Source organism: Acomys minous (genome assembly GCF_964271855.1).
Source record: "Acomys minous genome assembly, chromosome: 18".
In the NCBI taxonomy this organism is placed as follows: domain Eukaryota; kingdom Metazoa; phylum Chordata; class Mammalia; order Rodentia; family Muridae; genus Acomys; species Acomys minous.
In genome coordinates this window covers 30,679,726-30,704,982 of record NC_140501.1, presented here as the reverse complement: position 1 = coordinate 30,704,982, position 25,257 = coordinate 30,679,726, and the positions used below count along the sequence as shown (strand labels likewise).

The window sequence follows — 25,257 nt, the reverse complement described above, 5'->3', positions numbered from 1 at the left end:
GCCTACAATAACTTAGGCCTTCATATATATATATATATATATATATATATATATATATATATATATATATATATATATATATATATATATATATTCATTTATTTTATTACACATGTATAAAACAAACTACATACAGCAGGGGGAACCATGTGACAACCATGAGAATAATGAGTTCTATACATGTTACATTCATAGTGACCTGGCCATCTGCATTCATCCAGTTTGAGGTAAGTGTCTTTCCTGTCTTGTTGGGTCTAAATTTCAGAATGAAATTCAATATTTATCCTATCTCAACTAATGTTATAAGAAGGCATAAGTTTCCAAAATGTACAAATTGACTTGAGACATTTTACATTTTTTTTTCTGTCAAGACAGACCCTCACAGATGTGGCTACAGCCCAGATTGTTTGAAAAAGTTTTGCCACCAAGGTTATGTCCTTCCAGGTGATTTTACAGCATATAAAGTTAACAATACCTGAAAGATGTTCCACCGTACAACAAGGGCAACTGCTCAACTACATTCATAGCAGGTTTATTTGTAATAGTGAGACTCTGGAAATATCCTAAATATTCATCAACTGAAAGATGGATAAAGAAACTGTGGTACATTTACTCAGTGGAATACTACTCAGCTATCAAAAACTAGGAAGTCTTGAAATTTGCGTTCAAATGGAAGGAGGTTGAAATGATCATCCTGAGTGAGATAACCCAAAGGTAGATCCAGAAAGACATGTATGACATATATTCACTTATAAGTGGGTATTAGCCCAGCATATATGTCCTCTGGGAGATTCCACCCAGTGAGAGATTGAGATAGACACTAAGATATGCAACTGGATTACGAATAAAGAGCTGTGAATACTATGGAAGAGTGGGGGTATGGAAAGATAGTACAGGATGTTGGGAACAGTTATCAGGACTTCCACAAAAAGACAGTCACGGCTGGAGTATCTGGACCAGGAAAAGCCTGCACAAAACCCCTGATCAGATTTAGCCAATGGACAGCTCATTATCCACATAAGGAAGGGGGACAGCAGGGGGGCTGGCTCTGATAAGAACTCTGGTGCCCACGATTTGATCACTGCCCCTTAGGGGAGAGGCCCTTTGGGAACACAGAGGAATGGGATGCCAGCTATCCTGATGGGACCTGATAGATTTTGGTCAGATGATGGGAGAGGAGGACTCCACCTGTCAGATGTCAAGGGGAGGGGAATAGATCAAAAAAGGAAGCGAGGGTGGGAACAGGAATATAAGTGCAAGGGGACTACAATTGGGATTTAATGTGATTAGTTATAATCACTATTATAACTAATCATATTATATAACTAATCACTATAATAACTATTAGTAATAATAGTTATTATTATTATTATTATTATAGCAATTAAAAAATTAAAAGAAATACATAGAGATAAATACTTTAGAAAATTGTTGTTGAATTGAATTAATAATAATGTCTTCTGTTGCACAAAAAATTAAATATGAAAATGGTTTACTACTTATAAAAGTAAAATATCGTAGAAGGATAGAGAAAGTGGCTTGCTTGTCATTTTTATTCATGGTTCTTTCTTCTTATTTATGGTTACCAACTTATTTAGAGTTATGTTGGCATAAAATTTTCTTCCCACTAATTGCAGTTTGAATCTTTGAGTATTCCATTATGATAAGAAGAAAACATCAGCTGGTTCAAACGTTAAACCCATTAGTACAAAGAAGTGAACATTTACAAAGATATTGACCCCTGAGTTTGATTATTTCCAGACGTCTACTCCTTTTGGGTGTTTCTGCTTCTTTTTTTTCTAGGGCTTCCAGTTGTGTCGTTAAGGTGTTTATGTGCGATGCTTCCAATTTCTTTTTAAAGGCACTTAGTGCTATGAATTTTCCTCTTAGCTCTGCTTTCAATGTATCCCACAAATTTGGGTATGTTGTTCCTTCATTTATGTATTAAAAATCAGAAGTTCTACATTACAATTGAAACCCTGTTAAAAACAGAGATGATTCCAAAATAAATATACAATTGAAAATATGTGTTATGCAGAAATGTATTTTATAAAAAACAATGATAGTATGACTAAATTCAAAATAAATTTAAAATCAATGTATTAAACTTATATGACATTATATAAAATTGATCATATATAAATTTAATACTATAGTCTAGAAATTGATCCCTCTTATATTTGAACAAGCACATTTCAAAAAGAAACTACAAAATTAATCCAAAGGAATAAATAATGTTTCATAAATGGGCAGTTATATGTAAATGTGAAAGATAAAAAAGAGAAGCGTTTCTTCAGGAGTGAGGTCACAGTGGTTAAGTACTCAGCCTTTTTTATTAGGGTACATAAGGACTCACGTTGGATTGCACATGACCTCTTGTTATTTCCTTTCCAGGGATATCTAATGTAATTTTCTTGTCTTAGCAGACAGACATGCTCAAGTCTGTGCTCCCTCACATGCACACACACAAACACAAATAACAGTAAAACTAAATATTCAAAGATTATGTAAATACATGGAAGGCCTACAACTGTAAAACTAGTTGGAAATATAAAAGACAATTTCATCATTTTAACTAGTCACATCTACTACATATATCCCCAAAATAGTGATGCAGAAATTGACAATCTGAATGTTACAAATTTCAAAGGCATTTTCAAAATTTATTGTTAAGTAAAAGGCAAGACGCCTAGCAGTATAAGCAAGTATGGCTATTTGCTTAAGCATTTATTCCAGACCAGTCTTGCTGGAGCAATATTATTAACATGTGGGTCTGTTTTTCTTGTTTTGAAGAATATTGTCTTTGATCTCTGTATTTCAGAAGGCATTTCTATGCCTTTAAAAAGCCAGGCCATAAACATGAATATGTGCCTCAATAAATATAGGATTTCATAACCATTAAGTTTACATTATCAATGAAGTTCAATCAAACATAAATAAAATATTCGTTTGAAGACAATCTTTAAAACAAAACTTCTCAAGAGAGCCCTTCAGACGGAAAATGAGCACATACATATTCAAGCTAAGTAATTCTTAGCAACACAAATGTAAACAAAAGTAATATATTATGCTAGCCCTACTGCAATGATACAATGAAGCAGACTGTTGGTAAGAATGCAGAACAAATCTAAGCAATTGTTCATATGTTGCTACTTGGAAGGTAGCATGGCAAGACACTTCAAAAACACTTGAATTTCTCTGAATATAAGTGTGTACATCTGTGGCTAAAATCAACAAGTCCTGGCCTAGATTATTTCCCAAAGAAATAAAGTGATGAAAACCTGCCTTGTCTCAGTAATATAAGTATTTATAGAATCAAGACAAATATCAAATAAAAGGATATAGATATTTGTCAATGGGCAAGTGAGTCCACTATTAAAAAAAGTTATACACTGTGTAATTTTTACAAGGGGAAAACCAGCCATTGGTGCATGAACACTGTTGGATATCCAAAAACACACAAGAAATGAAACTTGGCAAACATTGCTAATAGTAAAACTCAGTAGCACAAATAAATTGTAGTGCAAAAATTAAAATTAACGGTCACCTTAGTGCAAAGTCATATTAAAGAAGAGTAGTTTCAGGAAAAGAGGTGGACTTTAGATGCCACAGCTCAGACTTACCCAGCTGTGATAACACTCACTGCCCCTAAAAGGTACCTGAATTTACTTCCCAGAGCCCACGTCTGAGAGCTCACAAATGACTTTGTCTCCAATTCCAGGGCACCTGATATACAATGTTCTTCCTCCATGAGCACCTGCACTCATAAAGACATATGCATATACACATTAACAAATGGAAATATTTAAAATTAGTTAAATTTATTTAAAAATGGTTTTAAAGGTATTCAAAGATCCTCTAAATTCCAAGAAGTGAAATACATTAGTGAGTTAGTCATAATTTCATATATACAAGCAACTTGATTTTAATTAAATTGTATAAATTAAAAGGTATAGTTTGTATTGATATGATCTTTACCTTAATATGGCTTTTGTTTGTTCTAGACTACAAGAGTTTAAAAGCAAGAAGACCCATGAAATATATAGTGCTAAATAGCTTCGACTGATTATAGGCAAGGAAAATGCTCACGGTTTATAACTGGAGAAAGTAAAAGAAAAGAAAATGTATTTGAATTAAAAAAATTCTGAAAAACAAATAGTTTCTACAATTCAGTTTTGAAATAATGTTTTAGAGGCTGTTAACTTAATAAGTATTCTCTTTGGCAATTACTACTTGTTGGTATGCCTGTAACTTTCATGTAAAGAACCATGTCTGTGTTACACATATTCAAAGAGGTTTGTAAGTCAGGAAGAAACATATTCTTTCATATATTAATACAGGACTGTGGTGCCTATTGCCATCATGCAGAAACAACATGTAAAGATTTGATGACATGCTATATACACAAAATTCAACTCAATTAGAGAATTATTGGATGCAAATCAAGTTGATGGACTCTTGGAGTTGCCTACACTCAGGAGCATGGTGGGAGTCGGGGAACAAAAAATATCAGATAATGCTATTTGTCATGATGCCATTTTTTTATTTGGCATGAACTATGAACTTGACCAGTCCTAGTTGGAAAATAAAAAAGTGGATAAATGAAGACTAGTATCAAAGTTTAGAGTAGTTATTATTTGTGTGGAACATAATGGACGCAAGACTCTGCAGTTCTTTTGTTACTAATGCAAGTGTTTGGTTGTCATCTGAGATGTTAGCAAATAGGCCAAAAAACACACAGTAAGGGCAGTGCAATGATATTATGTGAACATCTTCAAGGAAAAGTAGTTATTCTCAGGAACTTAGTTTTTTACAAGAGTCTTTACGAGCAGAATCGCAGAGCTATTCATGAGCCACTGAGTCCTCTCATGTTTCTATACCTCTACAGTGAGAAAGCACTTTTACAAAGGTCCACTGCAAAAGGGAGTGTTTACTCAAAGCGGGCTGAATCTTTAAAGTCAATTTCAACTGAAAGTCATAATAATTATTAATTCAAAAGATGTAGCAACAATGCAATAAAAGACACAAAGATTTCTGAAGGATTACAGTGATTTACATTAAAGCAGGACAACACTCATCAATTTTAACCTTAATATGCCCAAGAGTTAAATATTGAATTGGAAACAAAATTTCATTTGCAATGAGAGGGGTGATAAAGATGGAACGAAGCCCTGAATGTGTAGTGCCAGTAACTCATCATAAAGATAAAAATGACACAACTTTAAATACATACTGATTCTGCCACAAAGAATTTCATGGGATTTATCAGCCGAGACTGGCTTATATTTTCTTTCAAACTTCAGTTATCTTTAATGAGATTTTAAGCTACTATTTAGCATGTGTTCTATATCAGTGGACAAGAGTTGTTCATAAATATTCTTCAAGCATTTTTTTTGCAGAATTTAGGGTGATATGCTCTAAATGGAAGAGTAAATATCTGAAACCTGTTTTTTAACATCAGCTTATATTTCAGTATGTCTGAGAAAAAGAACAGATTTGTGCTTGAATAGTTTCCAAGCAATCTGTTTAGCTCTTCTCTGCTTCGATTCAATTTCATAAACAAGTTGTATTTTAATCTACTCTGCTGTTAAACTAAAGCTAACCTTTTGCTGTCGTTATATAACATGGTTTTGCAACTCAATTTGAAATAATAGGACATTTTGAGGCAAGGTCTGCTTTGAATAGATTTTTCAATCATTTTCCTATGTTGTCATCTAGATCATATACTATTTAAGGTTGCTGAATTTTACTGAGAAGCAGCTCTGTTTTCTCACATTTTGATTGATTTCATTTATCATAAGTGATTCTACTTAGCTGAGTTACTGTTAGAAATGATAGTATGTGCTTTCTTGAACTATAAAATCTAAAGCTTAATAAATGCATGTGATTATTACATGATGCTCAGTATTAGAAAACAGAATGTTATACAGTGTTATAAGTTTTTAATAGATTTAAATCTGTCTGCTCTAGGGATATAAATCACAGGATAGGTTTTTGCTTGCAAGTGTGAGGACTAAAGATCAGAGCCCATGTAAAAGCACAAACTAGTTTGAATACTTAGAATTAAAACACAAAGTATTTCTGAACAAAGTTGGCCAGCTTGAATAGTCCTATTCACAAGGCGTGTCTTAGCTGATAGACTCTACCATGCCCCAGTGAATAAACTGGAGAGTTCTGATGGAAAACTGATACTAACCCTATACTTACATGTTGGCATATGTATGGACACAGAAGTGTGTTTACACACATTGGCACATGCACGTAGATACACAAAATACTCTTGAATTATTTAATTTTATTTCTATTCAGTTTCAATGAAATATAGAATAAAAGTTAATTTAATTTTAATTTTAGTTCATCTATTTATCTATGAGAAATAGATATTCTGGTTGGTTTTTGTGTAAACATAAGAAATGGTTATTTGAAAAAAGCCAACATTAGTTGCAAAAATTGCTTCTTTCAGATTTCTCTATAGACAAATCTGGAGTACTTTACTTGTAATAACTGACATAATAATAGTAATATATATTTTCATATATATGTACACACACACACACACACACACACACACACACACACACATATATATATATATATATGCAACCAAACAAAAATAGACTAAGTGATAAAGGAAAAAGTAAATAAACAATATTTCCCTATGCCTTTAAGTTTTTTTAAAATATTTTTTATTTAATTTTAATTTATGTGCATTGGTGTAAGGGTGTCAGATCTTGGAGTTACAGACAGTTGTGAGTTGCCATGTGGGTGCTGGGAATTGAACCCGGGTCCTTTCGAAGAGCAGACAGTGCTCTTAACCACTGAGCCATCTCTCCAGCCCCTGCCTTTAAGTTTTGTTTTTTTAATTTAATTTTAATTTTATTAATTTATTCAGGTTACAACTCAATTGTTATCCCCTCACTTGTATCCTCCCATTCCTCCCTCCCTCTCTCCCTCCTCCCTCACACTTTCACCCCTAGGTCTATGACCAAGGAGGACTGCCTCCCCCACTATACGGTCATAAACTATCAAATCTCATCTTAGTAGCCTGCTTGTTCTTTCCTTGAGTGCCATCAGGCCTCCCCACCAAGGGGATGTGGTCAAATATGGAGCACTGGAGTTCATGTCAAAGTCAATCCCCTCTTTCCACATAACTGTGGAGAATTTCCTGTCCATTGGGTAGATCAGAGTAGGGGTTTGAAGTTTACTATTGTATTGTCCTTGGTTAGTGCAAGTTTGAGCAAACACCCCTGGGCCCCGATCCACCCATCATCACGTTTTTCTTGTAGGTTTCTAGGACCCTCTGGGTTCTTCTATTTCCCATCTCCTATATTTCTTTTACCTAGAATCTCAGTAGGTGGTCCTCACATCTATCCCAATCTTCTGGTAAGTGAAGACTTTTGTGGGACATGCCTTTTGGGCTAGTGCCCAATTATAAGTGAATACATACCATGTGAGACTTTTTGCTTCTGTGTTACTCACTCATTATGATCATTTCTAAGCCCATCCATTTGTCCACAAATTTTGGAATTTCCTTGTTTTTAATAGCTGAGTAGTATTCAATAGTGTAACAGTCCAACAGTTTCTTTATCCATTCTTCAACAGAGAGACATTTGGGCTTTTTCCAGGTTCTGGCTATTATAAATAATGCTGCTATGAACATGATTGGGCATATGTTCTTGTTGTGTGAGGCCACAGTCACGTTGATACCTAAACCCCACAAAGATCCAACATAAAAAAGAGAATTTCAGACCAATTGCTATTATGAACATTGACGCAAAAATACTCAGTAAAATAATCGCAAAATGAATGCGAGAACATATCAAAGACATCATTCGCCGTGACCAGGGAGGCTTCATTCTAGGCATGCAGGGATGGTTTACTATCCAGAAATACATCAGTGCAATCTGCCATATAAACAAACTGAAAGAAAAAAAAACACATGATAATCTCCTGAGACATAGAAAAAGCATTTGACAAAATCCAACACCCATTCATGTTTAATGTTTTGGAGAGATAGGGAATAGAAGGCACATACCTAAATATAATAAAGGCTATGTACAACAAGCCAATAGCCAAGATTAAATTAAATGGGAGACACCCAAGAAAAATCCTCTAACATCAGGGACGAGGCAAGGCTGCCCGCTTTCTCCATATCTTCTCAATATAGTTCTTGAAGTTCTAGCCAGAACAATAAGACATCAAAAGTTGATCAAGGGGATCCAAATGGGAAAGAAGGAAGTGAAATTATCCCTATTTGCAGATGATATGATAGTGTACATAAGTGACCGCCTTTCAGTTTTTACATCTAAGTTCCTTCTAGACTTCCTGTCTTGGCTTCCCTGAGCATACTATGACCTTGGAACACTTTTCTTTCCCAAATTACTTTTAGCCAGTACTTTTCCTCAGCAATAGAAAACAGAATAAGACAGTGTATTAGAGAAAACCTTCACCACAAATGGAGGCTAACATACTATTATCACAAAAAATTGTTAGAGCTATAGATATGTTAACTTGAGAATTTGTATCCTTAAACTGGCAAAAATTGGGTCAAAAGTGTTTTGTTTTACTAAAATACTTTCTATGCATCCATATAAATTCTCTTATGATACTGTTCAATATGTTAGATAAATTTATTTTACATCTGATAGAATAAACAAATACATATTTCCTGACTGATATCATTGTATAGTAAATACAATATTTCTAAATTTTCCTACCACTGAAGATATGACCTAACATGAAAACCATTTTATTTTCCTCAAGAAAAAACATGTTAATTAGGTCTTAGAATGCTGTGTTGACAAAATATATTTTTAAATAATTTCTTCATGTCCTTAATAAAAACACAATTTAGAGGTTAAATCTTGGAGCTTTCTAATGGTCTTTGAGTATCTTTCTTATTGTTCTTCCTTAAATTTCCCATTTATTATTATTAATAAGATGCCTGGCTTCTGATTGCTGAACAGAAAATGTTCAGTAAACTAATTTATTATTTTATTCTTGGGTCTATTAACAGTGTATTATTTATTTTTAAAACTTAGAAGGATTATTTAATTGCATTTTATCTACTGTTTCATCAAAGTCAAGAATTTGGGTTTGAATGTGAAGCATACGCTGTAGACTCCTGTATCCAAACATTAAGTATCCTTCTGGTCATACTCTTGGGGAGAGTGGTAAAATATTTTAAGAGATAGAAACTTGCTGAGTCATTGATGTGACTCATATCCTCTTTACACTCTTCCTTTGTGACTACAGATACAATATGACCAGCAGCTTCTCACTCACGCTGTCATAACTTTCCAACCTTGATTGCTTTTTCCCCTTGAATTGTAAGAAAAAAAAATAAACCCTGCTTTTCTTGAATTGTTTTTTTTTTCAGAAATTTTGTCACAGCTATGACCAAAGTGACAAATACACATGTGATTTATGTCCTAGAAGAAGCTATAATTTGTATGTTTCATGTCAATAAGAGGGAGGACCTGAGTACTCTCTATGTGCATGTAGCATAGACTTTAACTTCACTATAGTTAAATTTGTCTACAATTTCTAGTAAACATCCATGACCAGGGAATGTGAAAATTAAAGAGTATAAACCTTCATAAACATACAAAAATAAATATTAACTGTCTACTTATTTTCTAGTAAACTGAGAAAAATTTAATTATTTAGTTTTATAAGACACTAATTACGCTTTTGTTTACTTGAATCTATTCTGTCCTTTGCTGTTGTAAGATTTATATGCATTCAAAATTAGAATCATGAAGTCAATATAATTTATACAAATCAGGGTTACATATAAAAATACAGATTGTGTTATTATATTTGTACTTTGTTAAATATTGCTTTCATAAGTCATAATACTTATTCTAATTTAGGCCTTGCGAATATAGTGACATTATTAATATTGCATTCTATAACACTTAAATGTTTAAACTTAAAATCTCAGCTTAAATATTATTTTATAGTAATATATGCAATTAACATATTAATATAAGAATTATCTCAACACTTACATCACTGTTTTGTCTTTCCTTCACAAAATAACTATATATGCATATATACATACTTTCATATATTTGCATATATATGTACATCTTACATATTCTATCTTTGCCATTGTTAATGGCTCATAATATTCAATGATCCATGAATTCATTGTGACCAATGAAACATATATCACCTTATTCTTAACATCTACATTGGAGAAGTTCTGAACTAATTGAAGAGTGGCAACATATGTATTCAAGTTAAACACAAATCAGATATTTAGTAAGAAAACATGTAGATGTATATAATAGAAAACCAACCTACTTATTACAATTTCCATTCCTCTAATGGTAGTTGTAAATAAACTCTTATTTCTCAGGTAAGAAAATACTTCAAAAAGGAAAATAGCTTACATTTCTCAGTGAATCATTCAAAACAAGTGTTAGTGCCACTCACAAGGAGTCAGGAGTTCAGGACATATAGCCTTAAGAAAATACATACCATAGCTAGCCATTTGCAATTGCAGAGCACCATCAGTAAAGTGAATCCAGATATTCCATACATTATGGTGAATAACTTCAAATCTCATCTTCCTTGAAGCAACTCCCAGTGAAATGAGCTGAATAAAACAAATCCTGGTTTTTCACATTTACTGTTATTAAAGAAAGGAACAAAGTAGTGCCAAGGGGAATGAAGGAATAAAGCTATGGCTATTCAGTTGTGAAGAAAGTAAATTAATAAAACTAATCTCATTTCTTTTGTACATGCTTTCAGTAGATGCCCCTGGAGAACAATTCCCTTTATGGAATAGAGTGAGTTTGAAGGTAGGATGTGACAATTTCTAACTGGCTCTTATCTTTGTCATATTTGCACTTGGTGTCTCACGAAGAGCTAATAGTCACCTCTCTTACCAGTTAATACGTAATTCTTCCAAATGGCAATTAGTATTTTAAACTGTTTACAATAACATTGGTAAATATTATATTCTTTTCAAATATACTACACAAAATATTATCAGGAATAAAGGAGAAAAATAACCCTGCAAATATATTGAGAATTCTCTAAATTTTTAAAACATGTGTGATGCTCTGGGCTCATTTAAAATATTAAAATTTTCCTTTGCCATTTCTGTGCAAAGCTTATTACACCATGCTAGAAAAAAGCCCTCACCCACCATGACAAACACAACAAGCTCCAGGCTATTCATCTGCTGAGAGGAGAATTTCTCATTTCAATGCCACCTGAGTTATGTATGTACAGATACTTTCCAACCTATCTGCCTGCCTGATACTTTCCTTTGGGGGCTTCCATTTAAGATTAGTTCAGCTTCATTGAATAACATGCAATACCCTATAAATAGAATAATAGACTGAAATGCACATACACATATCAACTTCTAAAAGATATTTTAAAATCCAAATATATCAATAAACAATATTTCATAAGAAGTACAATTTATCAATAACCCTTGATGTAGTACCTGAATATATGACTTTTCCATGACTTTGTGCTTCAACCATGTAATTTCTTCTAGCTATGCATTTGAGAATGTTTAAGTTAAATATGCTATATGTACTGTATGTTAACAATTTCCTTTATGCTTACGTTGAATGATATTTGTAAATCTATATCATTTAGTTCTATTATATTCACAAATATGTCAATATAACATTTTGTCAGGACATGTTAAATACATTTATTCAAGTATTTACATGTTCAATGTTTTTTTTTTCAAATATTGAACTTCTGTTCACATGAAGAAAATTTCATTTAAACAGTAAAATTAGAAAATTCACAGAAGACCAAGTAGCTTAGTTTTACAATGACACTTAATTTTTTAGGGGTTAAGATGTTTTTTGGTCTAGATAGGTGTTCTAAGTTGATAATGACAATATGTAATGGAGATTGATTTACATTCAGAAATTTGCATGTGGGCCTTCATAAAGTGAAAGCCTACTGTGCACCTGAGAATACAATCAATTCTTTCAAGAGAATGAAGACAGAACAGGAAATAATCTTTGACCAACTAAATGTAAATTTCAGCAAAAATATCCATCCACAGTTCAGCTGTTAATGGAAATCTCTCTCTCTCTCTCTCTCTCTCTCTCTCTCTCTCTCTCTCTCTCTCTCTCCATCTAATCTATCACTTTGTTTTACTTTTTTTTACATTAAATGTGAGCTTCATCAAGACTAATAGCACAGAGATAAAATGTGTGGTTTAATTCCAAAAGACTCATCACTTTCATAACATATTACCTTGAAGTCATTGTCCCATTATTACTCTTCCCCACTGTGAAACAGATAACATAGCTTTCATCTGAGAATTGCTCTCATGAATCCAATAGAATAAAGAAAATTCTAAAGCATGCTTTGATTTAACATGTGTTCAGTCTTTCCACATTACTTCTCTTCTCTCTCTAATTATTCTTAAATTACTCGATTCAACACTTCATTCATTATTTAACCAGCAATAAAAAATAAAGGGGGGTGGTGGGTGGGGTACTGCTTTTGACAAGAACTCTGGTGCTTAAGATTTAATCACTGCCCCTTGGCAAAGAGACTCTGTGAGAACACAGAGGAAGGGAATGCAGGTTATCCAGATGAGACCTGATAGGCTATGTCAGATGGGGGAGGAGAAGGATGCCACCTTTCAGAGGTCTAGGGGAAGGGAATAGAGTGGAAGATGGATGGAGAGTGGGGAACAGAGAAATAAGTGGGAGGGGATTAAAATTGGCATGCAATGTGAATAAAGTACAATAAAAACTGAAAAAAAATAAAATTGTTTTGTCTCTAAAATATAGCAATACATATGGCAATATGTATATCTATGACATGCTTAATTTTAAGAGGCTTATTTGTTTGCTTTTAATTTAATATTAGAAAGCACTGGTTAGCATTCTTACTACCAACTTTTGTGCTAAATATTACCATAATTTAGTTAGTTATGAAGAAAAATATTCTCTTTCCTGAAAGTAACCATTGGTCATAAGATTAACATTTTTGTTTATTTGTTCTACTTGGCTTATTATTTATCAGTTATTATTATCTTCGTGGATGATGGAGGTGGCAGGATTCTCTAAACGAAATGAACCGATAGAATTAGTATTATATTATGGGGAATCATTAGATTGTCTTACATGACACAGAATGAATAGGTCAACAATGACTGGCTATGCACTGGAGAGGCTGTGAAACCTGGAGGTATTTAGTTCCTGAGGCAAGAGCCTCAGCAATTACCACTCTGACATTGAAGGCTTGTAGGTTTCCTGAAGAGTGCCTGGTCTTCAGCACCTATTGGAAGGCTGAAGTAGCTGATCGAATCAAAGAATCACAGCATCTATAAAAGCAAAATGATATATGGATTCTATATTTCAGCAGGAAGCCAGTGAGGAAAAATTATCATTGTTTTACCCTCAAATTTCTTTATATTTGGGCTACAACAGGAATGGCTTCTTAACTTGATATTATCAAATCTTTTTGTTCATGTAATATAACTATCTTATTTTAATCATACACAAAGAGTCAAGCCCCCAAAATGTACACTGTTCAGTATCATTGATATCTAAGCATTCCAAAAATAAGTCTATTTTCTTTTCCATTGACTTATATACACAATTAGATTGGATTTGTAATACAATTTATGTCCTTTAAAGTTCATATCTAGATTAGTTATTTTTAATCACAAACTTGTGTCTATTTCATATTCAACTTTTTGTCTATAAAACTTTAATTAGATGTGCTACACAATGTTTGACTTTTATAATCCTGATGCAACTATTTTTTGATCACACACGTCTGCAATGAGCATGCACATCTGCAGTTATAATTCAGATCTGTAATTCTAGCACGTGAGAAAAGGAATAAAAAAGATAATCTAAGATTATCATCTAAACATATTGACACCCTTTCTCAGTACAATATACACAAAATTCTTCTTATAATACTATCCATTTGTTATATGGTATGGAGAACAGGGTGAAAGAGGGAGAGCAGGGGAATGGGAAGATACAAGTGAGGGGATAGCAGTCAGCATGTAACCTGAATAAATTACTTAAAAAATAAAAATGAACTAAGGTTCTAGATCTCTATGTTTTTCACTAAAATAAATTATAACTATGATAATTTTTTATTGAATGTTATCATTATCATAGTTTCAATATTAATATATTATCTTTAATTTGTTTGTTCATTGGCTAAGAAAGTTCCATTATTTCATTAAAATATTTCCTTTCACAGTGTATTGTATATATTTTTATTGTTAAAAAAATGTGGAGTTTTGTTTAACTACTCAAGGATTATTATTTATAATGACTTGGATATACTATGTACATGTTCCCTATGTGCTCAAGTGCTAGGTAAAAACACACCAGTGTGTACTGTGTTGTGATACACTGAAACAGTTGAGAGAAAGGAGCCTGGAGGAAGGAATTAGGCCATGGATGCATCAGTGGTAGAAGAAACGATTGTAGTCATCATACAGCCAAAACAGTTCCCGTGAGAGCAGACAGCCATAAAGAGATTGGTCTCCCTTGAATAGCCATTCTACAGCAGCTGTCTGCCTTTCTGTTTTCTGACATGGTGCTACACAGGCGAGGGTACAGTCAGCAGCTGCTATACCAGGCAATTTTGACTTTATAGAAGAATCATGAGCCAAATAAGCCTCTTTATTGTTTGCATTACAGAGTTGCAAATACTGAGTTTTTAACAAACAGTGCAGAAAATACACAGCTAAATTGTAAACATGTTTATATTTTTTTTATTTCATTTATTTAGCAGTGTATGCTTTAAATTGCCTTCCTGTCACATTTCAAATTTCTTCATCTGTAATTCATATATCATAAATGATATTAGAGCACTACTTTTCAGTTTTTCTGTGTTTTCTCTCCATGCACTCTAATGAAAATTCTCATTGTAATATTAATCATAATCAGTGTCTTCTAACTAAACTGTAAAATGATTTAGTCAGTTGTGTTTATCTTTTCCAATGGCCTGTTATACATATATGTGGAAATACTTTACTATCATTATACATAACCTTTTCAATAGAAAGGGATATTTAAGCGGTTTTGATACATTTAGATTTGCTTTCTGTCCTCAGGGTTCTACACATATGATGCTTGACATTCAAATGACTCTCAGAAAATTATTGCCAAATGGTTAAATGAATGCAATACACTTAAATAATTGAGTTTCTTGTCTCTTAGTGTGAGAATTCTGAAGGGGAAGAAACAGTTTTAGTGTGTAGTTAGGATAGGTAATGTGTAGAATATGGTAATTTTACTTAGGATTGAGTTTATATGTCATAGAACAATCATAATATTGTTAATTTAATAATTTAGTGAATGCTACATATCGTACACATTAAAGAATCATTATTTCCACAATGCCCATGTAGATGTGTTAGCTCACCATATCTGCCTGCCACAAAGTTCACCCTTACCTAGAAAATTGGAAACTATTCCTCAGCAAAATAATCCATGGATTCAAGTAGTGGATTTTTAATTATTATAGTAATGAACACAGATCACGAAGTGTGTGTAAAATGTAAAAGTCTAACTTCATTGACAGTTCTAGGAAATATATTCTGAAGCAGATTAGTCAGCACAGATAAAGATTAGGGCCTGCTATTCAATTTTATAGTTGTGTATATACTTAATTAAAATTATTGCAAAAACCCCACTATCATCATGTTAAATTTCATAAATACATAGTTTTAAATCACATCCTGATAACATTTCTTCTGCTATTAAACTTCTAATATTCTTTCATAGAAAGTTTTGTAGTCATATTTTTTTATTGTAAACAATTCTTTTCTGGAAAATCATTAATATTTTAGACTGTGTACTTTCATATAGTAAGCCCCAAAGCATTAGGAGAGGGAGCAGTGGTACTTGCCACCATGTCTAACCTTTTTGATAACTGCTTGCAAAGAAAAACTCTAACAGAGTTTCACATTATACAAACTACACAGAAACACAGGCCCCATGCCCATTAAGAGAAGGCCAAAACAAAAATACCTCAATTACATGTTCGAAGATGCTTTGTTTAATAATGCACTGTTTAGGCGTTTTCTCCCTTGTTGATTTTTTTTGCTTGTATATTATAGCTTTTGATAATGTGTTTTGTGTTTAGGTGTATATGTGTGTGCATTTGCGGATGTGTGTTTCTAATATTTTCTCTTGTGATTGTTTCTGTGTGGTTTTTGTTTTGGTATTTGTTGATGTATTCGATTCTAGTGTGATAGTTTTTTTTTTAATTTACCGATGTATTTTCTAAAGAAAGAGAAAGAAAGAAGGTGTGTAGTTAGAGTGGTGGAGATCTAAGAGATGATATGGAGCAACATGGCAGGAACTGTTATAAAACTATGTTGTATGAAATATTTTGTTTTTACTAAATAAAAATAAAGAGCTCTGTAACCACATTTTGGCTTTTAAAAACATTATTTAAAAATTCCATAGCAAATGTTTATATTGCATAGATTATTAGTACTAAGCAATTATGTAAAATATTAATGATAACAACCAAAGAAATCACAGTTGCTATATATTGAAATACTAGATACTCAATAGAAAGCTTAAATCATACATCAGCATATAACAGCCGAAACATTTTATGTCTGTTATTTATCACTTGTCTCACTAATCATGGGTAACATATTGTATAGGACATTTCACATTGCTTTTTTTTTTTTGTAGACTTTGAAATTCATTTGTGGTAGTTCTAAGCCTCTTGGATAATATCATAGCAAACAATAAAGATATCATTAGCTGTGTAACTACATTCAAGGGTGTTGTGCATATAATAATCTATTTTTTCAAAGTTTCCTAGTATATTAAGATGCATATTTCAGTGGATGTTGTGCTACTTTTTTATTCCAAAGTCATTTCAAAGTGTTTTGTCCTCGTCTGCTTTATTTTATGATGAGCACTAATAAAGCTACCTCCAGTAACTGATATTATCAGTATGGGTACTGTAAGATTTATGTTGCACCTTTAGCTATAAGATTCTCACAAAATCAATTCTTTTCTGGAAAGTTTTTATGTTATCAGTTTTTGCCTCAATCCAGAGCTGTTTTCTTTAATGTGAAAAACGTTATAAACAGGCAGTTACCATCACTCAGCTTTTATGGAGCTTAGCAAAATTCTATATTGCTAGATGTTTTTATTTTCTTGTACTCACCTTTTCTTTATTTTTTACTGTACGGGTATTAAACCACTAACAAAACATGGAAGAATGCACACATTTGAAAAGAGTTTCTATAATAATCAGATCTTAGGTAGCTATCACAGTTTCTAAAGCTGGGCTCACTAAAGGGTATATGTGTTCCAGGATATGCACTAGGTATCTTTTAGTCTCCTCTTACAGAAACCCTCTGTGTAGCTAATATAAAACATTGAAGCAGTAGTAAACGATGTTATGTCAAGTCTGGTAAGATTGTATTACTAGAAGATTCTCCACAGCACAAACTGACCTTCCAAAATACTATTTTGAGAATTTGCTAAGAATATAATTATGTACCATTTGAAGGTGATAAATGAGTTTAAAAGACGGCATTCTCATGTAATTGGTTTACAAAGCTTTTTAAATGAGTAAAATATAATTTGAAACTTCATATATACACATTTGCATAGCCTTATGCTACAAACTTCACAAAAATACTAGTAAAGGATAAACACAATCTGCAAATATGATTCAAGTCTAAATCCACAACTACACACTGCAATAAATCTGGTAAGCAAGGTTAATAGTAATAACAATGCTCTAGTTTTCAGTGTCCCTAATAGAAGGTAGTTTTTTGGTGATTGTTGTAGAAGAGCCCAGCTCATCTTGGGCGGTGCCAGCCCTTCAACAGGTAGCTCAGGCTTTGATAAGAAATCATGTGAATGAGAGTGTAAAGATATTATAGAACCAAAAGATTAGGCAATATTCTTTGAGATTTTTGTCTCCTGTTAATATCAGTAGCTATCCCTGTAAAGTCTCAACCACATGACCACCCATACAAGAGTGGAACAAGAATGACACAGATGAATATGCCAAACTGAACTAGTAAAAGGCCACAAGGTCTCAACATTACAAAAAGATTTACAAGCAAATGAATACATCTGGGAATGGGAGAGATGTTCTTCCCTAAGAGAAGACTCCAGCTAATTGTCAAATGCCAGCATGCCTTCATGAAAGCATGAATACAAACAACATTGTATAGATTCAACAAGTTATATCAAGAATATATATTCTTAGAATGTATATAAATATATACATATATATACACTCATTTAATAATAAATTTTTAAAAAGTCATGAATTTGGAGGATAGTAAGGAGTGATAAAGAGGAATTTCGAAGGTAGAACCGAAATGTTAAAATGTTATAATTAAATTACATTTGCAAAAATAAAAACCAAAAACAAAATCTCAAAGAATGGATGATACTATCTGTCAGGACAAGGTGTCTTCTTGCAAACATTTATGCCAATAATTTTTATTGTGATTAAGTCCAGATATACACTCAGGTGTTCCAGCACTAAATCTTGTAATGTTACTAAACTTTATATGACTTGAAGACCAAAATAAAAACAATGCATTCAAATATTACTTAGGCTAATTGTGGCTATCAAAACAGACAAATTTGTTTACTTATCTTTTTGTTTAGGAATAAAATTAAATCAATATTTTCCCTATTAAATAAAAATGATGGCAAAAATTTCAACTGTTGGATATAGATATATTTTTAAAAATATGTTTAATTAATATACATTGTTTTCCTAGTGAGAAGATGGTGATAAATTTCATTGGGAAACTGAAGTACAATCAGATGAAGTAGTGTTAGGTAAACACACCACTGGCAGTGGGAGGCATTTTCATTTCCAGCTGCTCTTCTGGCCTGTCAAGCCATTCAGATCAGTGAGAAACCATTAGAGCAGGTGGCTGCTCATTTTACTTTGATATGGAAGATTAACCTCAGAGCTATTTCTGCATTCACTAGAAAACACTGAGTCATGACAATTGTAAAAACGATTGCCAGTGATATGCAATCAGATGCTTTTATACCAGATCTTACTCTCTGAGGGACTGCATGGTACTGTGGATGCAAATTGCTTAGAATGTCTAAATTACTTCTTTTTCCCCCTATCTGATTCACAGTTGTCAGCCACTTGTGTATGAAAGCTAAATGGAAGGGTTATCAGTAACTATACTATATAGCCATTGGTTTAACTTCCTAAACTGTGAGTATAGCAGCGCAACTAGTAAAACATAGATGAAGTAAAAAAAAAAAAAAAAAAAAAAAAAAAAGCTTAACCCTTATCATACAGCTTGGGCACTTATCACTTTTTTCCTCAAATATATTATAAAGTAGACCTGTCTCCATGTATATTCTCCTTTCTTTTTAAAATATGAAATTTGTAGCTGGGCCTGGTGGTGCACAACTTTAATCCCAGAACTTGTGAGGCAGAGTCAGGCAGGTCACTCTGAGCTTGAGGCCAGCCTGGTCTACAAAGCAAGTCCAGGACATGCAAGACAACATAGAGAAACCCTGTCTTGAAAAATAAATAAATAAATAAATAAATAAATAAATAAATAAATTTGTTATATTCCCCTAGAATATATTGTTAATGAAATATCAACACCTCATGGATTTATATTAGTACTAGGACTATCTTGACCTTGCATATTAGTCTTGTATTTCCCCCATGACTTTAAGAGTTAAAAAAAAAAATAATACATATTGCTGGCAGTGACCAAAGAATTAGCCACACTGTAATCATCAATAGTCAGTTTTTAATCAATAATATTATCTGCTTCCACAGAACTATGATGTGTTTACAAGTCATAACACAGAAAGACAAGTGATAATTTTGAAAGTTTAAAGCATACAGAAAAGATTGTATCCCACATAGTAAACTCCTACCAATACATATCCCCAGAAAAGATAAATGTATGTGAAAGTGCCCTAAGAAAACTTTACATAGGCATAAACATCATAGTCATGTTGAAAACTACCTTGTGTCTTCAATATTTTTTGTTCTACTTTAGAGATTATAATATAATGTTATTTCTTCATTCTTTTTCTTCCCTTCATACCCTTTCATGTAACCCTCCTTGTTCTTCAAAATCATGGCCCTTTTCACTATTTAATACATATACATACATATTTATATACCCACAGCTATTCTTAAATATAACATTTTCTGTGTTTATAATGCTAAAATAGGTATGTTTTCTGGGTTGGGTATCTAGACTGGACAATAAATTGGTGCTTCCTTCCTAGTGAAGACTACCTCTGCTGCTTCCACTTTTTTTTTTTCAGTTAGTGCAGCATTGATGTCTACTTGGCTTTTCTTCATCCAATTTTTTTTTAAACACACTTTATGGTTAGTCTCCATTCATCCTCAAGGAATGTTCTCTTGGCAACAGAGACCAAAACAGAAAACCATAACCAATACAGAGTTGTGGAGTCCTATTCCAATGAATGCATCCTCTAATCAACCAGTGCACCTAAGGTGCAGAGCATTTTGTGGGAAAATTTTAAGAAGCAGAGGATCAGAGAGTATTTGAGATTGTGTCTCTTAGTAATATCATGAACTTTACTCAGAAAGTCCTTTTTCAATTTTTAAACAATGGTTAATATTCATCATATGATATAAAAGCCACTTTCCTTCCTAATGAAGATGTACTCTGTTGAGCATTTTAAAATCAAAACTATTTCAATTTCTTGTTAATTTTAATGAAATAATTTAAAAAATATGACTGTGAGCTATGAAGATTACTCAAGAGATAAAGCACTTTTTGCCAGAGTTAAGACCAGAGTTCAGATCTTTAAAACACACATAAAAATACCCAGATATATAGGATATATGTTAAGTAGATAGGGACAGTAAAGACAGGACTTTCAGGAAATAGACAGAATATGGAACTTTGGGTCCAGAGACTGCCCCATGCTAATTTAATAAGATGCAGGGCATCTAAGAAAGAGATATATTGATATCACTCGATTCCACAGGCATATGCAAACACAAACACACGCACACACATACACAAACACACAACTCATACAATACATTTATACATATGTATAAAATAAATTACAAATAAAAATGCTGGTTGTGATACTTTGTATATGGCTCATTTTGGTGCTTAGTTGTCAGTCAATCATTAAAGTAGATGTTGTTACAAAGGTATTTGTTGTCATGCCCCTCCAGTGGAGTCTGCGGGACAAAGGTTCCTACAGAGCCCAAGACAACGACCCAGACTCAAGGAAGAGTCTCCTGGAACGGGCATGCTGTACCTGCCAGGAGTGACTGATTACAGTGCTCGTTATTGTGGGAACATTCTGATGTTTTCCTTTTCTGCCTTTGTTTTTTACTTTTCTTATCAAATAACTTTCCTGAGATAGCTATGTTGCTAGGTGACGCTTTACTTGAAACTGCAAGCAGGGGTCATTCAGTCAAGTTTACCATTAAGTTCCATTCCACTTGTTAATAAAAACATGGCTAAGAATTAGTCACCAGTGAATAGTTCATATTAAGACTTACAAATATAGTATTTGAGTAAAACTCCAGATAGTGGCTGATGAGCTAAAAAAAAAAAAAAAAAAAAAACTGTCCTGACTCACAGATGTTTGACATAATGAGAAAACATGGACCTTTGATAGAAGGTCTGATACCAATCTAATGACTTAAAAAAAAATGACTGTTCAATATTGATGACCACATAATTTCACTATATCCTGTATTTTTAATATATTTTATTAATTTATTCATGTTACATCTCAATTGTTATCCCATCCCTTGTATCCTCCCATTCCTCCCTCCGTCCCATTTTCCCCTTACTCCCCTCTCCTATGACTGTTCCTGAGGGGGATTTCCTCCCCCTGTATATGCTCATAGGGTATCAAGTCACTTCTTGGTAGCTTGCTATCCTTCCTCTGATTGCCACCAGGCCTCCTTATATTCCAACACATATCCTATATTTTCAAATTGTATGAAAAAATAATGTATCTATGAGAGAACACCCCCGTTTCAGAAGATATGTATAAAAACCTGGCTTGCTTGTCTCCAAAATACACTCACACTCAAATTTCCCCTGAGTTTGTCTCTGTTTGTCACTTGCCTAATTCTTGCCCACCAACTCTTCAAAGAGTCCCGACCTCAAGGACCTATACCTGACTAAAACTGTCTGCCACAATTTGTACCTGGTATTAATATATTTAGCTTGACCATATAGTGGGCGAGGAGATCCTCCTTGGTCTTAGACCTAGGGGAGGGAAATAGGGTGAAAGTGGGAGGGAGGGAGGAATGGGAGGATACAAGTGATGGGATAACAACTGAGGTGTAATCTGAATAAATAAATTAAAACAATAAATACATAAATAAAAATCTCATAATAAAACCAAACATGGCTGACAAAAAAATAGACCTATAATGTGAATATGTTTTCAGTCAGTTAAAGATATTAAGACCTTGAGGTTTATATTAGATGACTTGTGCTTCAATAGTATACTGAACACACACACACACACACACACACACACACACACACATACACACACACACACACATACACACACACACACACACACACACACACACACACACACACACACACAACTTCACATATTTCCAGCATGCTGTCCTGCCTTAGCATAGCAGATTCAACAACACATATATTCCTATTATTCTTAAAATTAAAATATAGTTACATCATTTGTCCTCTTTCCTCCTTTCAGCCCCTTCTAATGTCCCTTTTTTCCCACACTTCTCATCCCCCAAATAATTATCAAATTTATTAACTTTTTATTTTATTACAACTGTTACAAGTAAACATATTGTATATGTACATAAATACAGGAAAATTCTGATGAGTCCATTTCGTACAGTCATGTATTTTATTTGAGAACTAACTACTGGGTATTTCTCACCCCTTTGAAGGCTAATGCTCCTCCATTTAAATAGTCATTAGATGTCTGTAGTAATTTGGCTAGGAATGGGACAAAGTAAAGATTCTTCTTTCCACGTTACCTGTCTTTTGCTGTTGTTATTGTAAAGATCTTGTTTATGTAACCTCCCTGTTGAAGTATCAAATGTATACCTTCCCTTCTATTTATAGGACATGAAATATCGCATCAAACTGGGTAGACTTCTGGTTCTTACAATTTTTCTGTACCTTTCACATGATGCTCCTTGAACTATAGACATAAGAGCTGAGTAGATGATGGATTCATTGGGGCCTGAAAACCCATAATTAGTTGATGCTTTCTGTATTCGACCAAGTTTTTTTTTTTTTTGTGGTGTTCTCTGTGGCTTCATTAATAAGGGGTGAGGCTTTCATTTCTCTGTAGGTATAAGGACACATCCTTAGGATACAAATATGAATTATGCTGTTCGAATAAAGTTGTAGAGGTATGGTTCAGTCAAAAAATCCACATTATTACTATTCCAGAGGAGTTGGCTATATTTCAAGCATGAGGCATGGATTCGATCATGATGAATGGGCCCTAAAATCAATTAGAGAGCAATTGGCTACTAACAAATTACGAACGCTATTGCTTCGTCTTTGGGGATATCTTGATATTGTTGTGGTTCATAGGCATCACATCTTCACTGTGCTCCTGATGGCTTATCCCTTTGGCAGCTTACACCATGGCTTCTAGTACTATGATAGATCATCCCTGGGGAGGAGGCTTCAGGACAAAAGTATCTTGGCTCTTCTCTCTATGTCTTTCTGTCTGTCAGCTTGGTTTCCTAGGAGAACTTTGCATAATTCATTAGTTGAAAAGATTTATTATAATTATGAGATTTCTAAAGTTGGCTATGAACGTATTAGATTCAATAACATAGTTTTTCAAAGTGATTGTTCAACTGTTCACCCATCAGACACACACCTAATTTGTTTAATTTGTTTACGTTTAAAATCTTGCCGTTTTGCTATATGTAGAATGTCATTGTAATCTGCCCTCACACGTTCTGTATCTTCTCACTATCACGTAATGTCAAAAAGGAATATGCACCAAAACTGAGAGAAGAAAGTTAAATATTGGGGATGATTATTTATTTCAGTGCCTACTTTGAATTCTAGTAACCTTGGAAATTTATTGTCTTATTATGGCAATATCATTCTTTTATTGATAAGTGATACCATTCAAAGCCAAATGCTATTACAAGGCCTCTTCCTTACTTTTGTATATAGTCAGAATTAGGAGACAGTACTTACAATAATAGAAAAATTGATGTCAGGAAAGATGACATAGGGATAGTTATTAGGTCAGTTATCTCTTTTGATACATAACATACATATTTGAAAGAAAAATGACAATGAGAGAGAGAGAGAGAAAGAGAGAGAGAGAGAGAGAGAGAGAGAGAGAGAGAGAGAGAGAGAGAGAGAGAGAGCGCACAAATGGCACATATCTAGGACAAACGTACACATGAGCAATTAGTGTGAGAGAATTCAGGAATAGACATTTAAACATTTTGGGGCAATCATTAGTACTTAAAATAATACTGGATGTCAAGAACTTGTCAAATAGGTGAGGGTGGAAAAACAAGAATCTATGAAAAATTATTATATTTTTAAAAAACTTATTGAGGGTGAAATTTACTAAAGAAATAGTTTGTTGATGTGTCCTGTATTAAACATATCTTTCCACACCCAGTTTTGTTAATAAAATGCAGTTATTTGCAAATTTTCAGTTTTACTTATTGAACAAAAATGTACAAAACCAAAAGGAACAAAGTATTATTGAAGCTTCTCTATCTAAGATTTGGAGTACTATCTGTTTCTGGTTATAGAGATAAATATTGAGAAAAAATGCTGTCATAGGTCATATATGCCAAGTTCAGTTTCAAGACCTAATACATACTTAGTCATGGGTTTCCAACTAGTTGACAGTTACAGAAATGAATGTTATTTTGTGAAGTGCACCTCAAATCCTATGAGAGCACTGCTTGTTAGTCCCGTAATGGGCATGCCACTATTATAACAGGGGACACATCTTTCATGTCCGGCTTGTATTGCAGTTCATAATGTACACAGCTAAATAAATTTTATAAGCTATTGGAAATCACCATAAACAGCCTGCATGTCATACTTCAGCACCATGGAGAATTGACATCAAATTAGCCAGCTGCAGGCTCAGTTGCAGGCTGACTTCACTATCAAGTCCTATAAAGACATGTGATATATTTAACTTCGAGTAAGGTTTTAGCCACTAGTCTCAATGGGTATCAAAGTGGAATAGTAAGATCCTGTGTAACCTGGGAGAAAAAATGGGCCCTCTC

General features: G+C 33.3%; 1 long non-coding RNA gene across 3 annotated transcripts in view; it reads right to left on the bottom strand.

Moving 5' to 3' along the window:
• Window positions 1-1,541: 1,541 nt before the first annotated feature.
• Window positions 1,542-25,257, bottom strand: part of LOC311589297 — a 37,883-nt gene continuing 14,167 nt past the window's right edge. Inside the window, exons 4-10 of one of the 3 annotated variants that reach the window (XR_014776487.1) lie at window positions 23,147-23,315; window positions 13,125-13,324; window positions 10,489-10,606; window positions 8,036-8,178; window positions 7,448-7,707; window positions 3,660-3,757; window positions 1,542-1,979 (exon numbers count right to left, since the gene is read on the bottom strand). This is a non-coding gene — a long non-coding RNA (uncharacterized lncRNA). The remainder of the gene's footprint in view (window positions 1,980-3,659; window positions 3,758-7,447; window positions 7,708-8,035; window positions 8,179-10,488; window positions 10,607-13,124; window positions 13,325-23,146; window positions 23,316-25,257) is intronic. The other 2 variants (XR_014776488.1, XR_014776489.1) reach the window with 2 other exon arrangements.